The following is a 3,942-nucleotide window of genomic DNA, read 5'->3' on the forward strand; positions in this document are numbered from 1 at the left end:
TCTTGCTCTCAGAGACCTCTGGATATTCAAAATGTCCGTACCAACCTGAGAGTTGCATCAGGAAACAGACAACTCAAGTGATAGGGCATTTATTTCATGATCAGGTACTCATCTCTAATCCTGATCTTAGGTGTATACACACACACACACACACACACACACACACACACACACACACATATCCCTTACCCCTAATTAACCCAATTGATTAATCTTATATGTATTTATTTGGCCAACATTACATAATTGACATTTGATATTGAAAAGAAATCAAGAACAAAAACATGACATCTCACCAAGCCATGATAAAACAACTGACTGGCAGAAAAACATGAATCTAAAATCAAATAGTAAACATTATAAAATAGTCATCTTTTAAAAATAAAACTAAAGCTTTCAGAATAATTATGAGGGAATCTGCCTCTTCTATCATGAAGTGTTTTAGGTGTAACAGTAATATAGGGCAAATAAAAATTTCCCAAAATTAAAAAAAATTCTTTATGAAATGCCTATTGATAATATGGATTATTCATGAAAAAATGAAAAATATACAAATCAATGTAAGTTTTTTTTAACTTTTTATAATTTCATAATTTATTATGTATTAATGTATTGTTTATTTATTTATTGGTGTTTTTGAGACATGGTTTCTCTGTGTAGCATTGGCTGTCCTGGAACCACTTTGTAGACCAGGCTGTCTTCCATCTCACAGAGAGCTGCCTTCCTCTGCCTCTCTGAGTATTGGATTACAGGCGAGGGGCCACTACACCCAGTTTATAATTTTATATTTTATTAAATTCAGTCAGAGCGCCTATAGACCTCTACCTAGTATATATTATAAGTGTTTATTGATAAGTACAGACATATTTGAGTCATGAAACATAGAAAAATCAGGCTGTTAATGACCTTGAAGTTTCATACCATTGGCTGATTTTCACATATCTACAATTTGCTATGCACACTACTGGGGATATAAGTAATTATTGTTTATAAGTGAGCACAATCCATGTGTGTTCTTTTGGATCTGTGTTTCCTCCCTCAGGATGTCTTTTCTAGTTCCATTAGATAAAAATTTTATCATTTCCTTGTTGTTTCCTTTTTTAGTAAATTTTCTTTATTTTTTAAATATACATATATATTATTACACATATGTACAACAAACTACCTACAGCAAGAAGAACCATGACACAATAAGTAATTATATGGAAGCTACATTCTTAGTGTTTTGGATACTTCTATTTGGCAGCTTTGAAGGAAACATTTTTCCTATCTGGGAGAATGTAAATCAGTATCTATCATATCTCATCATTATCATCTATGCTGACCTAAAAACATCTTTTTAAAATATATTTTATTAATTTCTTCATATTACATCTAAATTGTTATCCCATCCCTTATATCTTCCTATTCCTCCCTCCCTCCCATTTTCCCTTTACTCCCCTCCCCTATGACTGTCCTGAGGGGGACCTCCTCCCTCTGTATATGCTCATAGGGTATCAAACGCTCTTCTTGGGAGAGCGCTATCCTTCCTCTGAGTGCCACCAGGCCTCCCCATCAAGGGGACATGGTCAAAAATGGGGCATCAGAGTTTGTGTGAAAGTCAGACCCCACTCTCTACACATCTGTGTGGAATGTCCATCCATTGCTAGATCTGGGTAGGGGTTCAAAGTTTACTGCATGAATTGCCCTTGGTTGGTGCCATAGTTTGAGCAGGACGGCTGGGCTCAGATCAGTCCATCATAATGTTCTTCTTGTAGGTTTCTAGGACCCTCTGGATCCTTCTATTCTCCATTCTTCCATGCTTCTCTCACCTAGAGTCCCAATAAGATGTCCTCTCCTCTGTTCCACTTTCCTGGTAAGTGAAGACTTTCATGGAACATGCCCCTTGGGCTAGTGTCCAGATATAAGTGAGTATATACCATTTGACTCTTTCTGCTTCTGAGTTAACGCACTCATTATGATCATTTCTAGTTCAATCCATTTGTCCACAAATTTTGGAAATTCCTTGTTTTTAATAGCTGAGTAGTATTCCATAGTGCAAATGTACCACAGTTTCTTTATCCATTCTTCTAATGAGGGACACTTAGGCTGTTTCCAGGTTCTGCTATTATGAATAAGGCTGCTATGAATATGGTTGAGCATATGTTCTTGTTGTGTGCTGGAGCATCTTCTGGGTATATTCCAAGGAGTGGAATAGCTGGGTCTTGAGGAAGCCCTATTCCCAGGTTTCTGAGATAGCGCCAGATAGATTTCCAAAGTGGCTGTACTAGTTTGCAATCCTACCAGCAATGGAGTGTTCCTCTCTCTCCACATCCTTGCCAACATTTGGTGTCACTTGAGTTTTTGATCTTAGCCATTCTGATGGGTGTAAGATGGAATCTCAGAGTTGTTTTGATTTGCATTTCCCTGATGACTAAGGAGCTTGAGCTTTTCTTTAAGTGTTTCTCAGCCATTTGATATTCCTCTGTTGAGAATTCTCTGTTTAGTTCTGAGCCTCATTTCTCAAGTGGTTATTTAGTTTGGTGGTGTTTAATTTGTTGAGTTCTTTATATATTTTGGATATTTTTATATATTTTGGATATTTGAAAATCTATGGGAAATGGATGATTTTCTTGATCAATTCCACTTGCCAAAATTGAGTGAAGAACAGATAAACAAGGTAAATAGTCCTATTTCCCCTATAGAAATAGAAGCAATCATTTCCTTGGTTTTAAACTGAGTAGTAGTCCATTGTTAAATGTACCACAGTTTATCCATTCTTCAGTAGTGGGACATCTAGATTCTTTCTAGATTCTGGCTATTAGAGATAAAGCTGATATGTTCATGGTTGAGCAAATGTCCTTGTTGTGTGGTAGAACATTGTTTGGGAATATGTCCAAGAGTGGTATTGCTGTATCTTGAGATATCACTATTCCCAATTTTCTGTGAAAGCACACGTTTGATTTCCAAAGTGGTTATACAAGTTTGTATTCCCACCAGCAATAGAAGAGTGTTCCCCTTTCTCCACATCCTCGCCAGCATGTGCTGTCTCTTGAGGTTTTTTTTTTTTTTTTTTTTTTTTATCTTATTCATTCTGACAGGTCTAAGATAGAATCTCAGATACTTGACTTGCAGGGATAAAGATAGAGCAGATAGAGCAGAGATTGAGGGACTGTCCAACCAATGCCTGGCCTAATCCAAGACCCACCCTATGGGAGAGAGCATCCCCTGACACTTTTAACGATACTCTGCTATGCTTGTAGACAGGAGCCTAGCAGATTCGTTCTTTGAGAGACTCCATCCAGCAGCAGTTCAGAACAGATGCTGAGACTCACAGCCAAACTTTGGGCAAAGCACAGAGTCTAGTGAAAAAAGATGGGGGATGGGTAAGGAGGATAAAAGGACCATGTGGTGATAAAAGCTCCACAAGAAGACCAACAGAGCCAACTAACCAGGGCAGAGATGGGCTTATGGAGTCTAAAGCACACAACCAAAGACTATGCATGAACTGGACCTAGCTTCTCTATTTAGATGTAGCCAATGGGCAGCTCAGGCTTCATTTGGGAAGTGGGAGCTATCTCTGATATGGACTCTCTTGTCTACTTTTATATCACCTGCTCCTGGTGGTACTACTCTCTTACCAGGCTGTAGAAGAAGAAGATAGCTCAGTCTTGATGAAACTTGATGAACTGAGGTGGGTAGGTAGAGGGCACCCCTTTTCTGAGGAATAGGAGAGGGGCTATGGAGAAGAGAGTGGGGAACTGGGAGGAGAGGAAGAAGGGGCTGTGGCCTGGATGTAAATTGAATAAATAAATACATTAATAATAACAATAAAATCATCATCCAACCCTGCTCTTAATTCTGTGAGCTACAATAATGACTGACCTATAAAGTCCTGGCAAATGATGAAAAGGTGGCTGGAACATAATGGAAGGAACCATCCATTTTCTTATTGGATTCAAG

Source organism: Acomys russatus, chromosome 8 (genome assembly GCF_903995435.1).
Source record: "Acomys russatus chromosome 8, mAcoRus1.1, whole genome shotgun sequence".
NCBI classification, from domain to species: domain Eukaryota; kingdom Metazoa; phylum Chordata; class Mammalia; order Rodentia; family Muridae; genus Acomys; species Acomys russatus.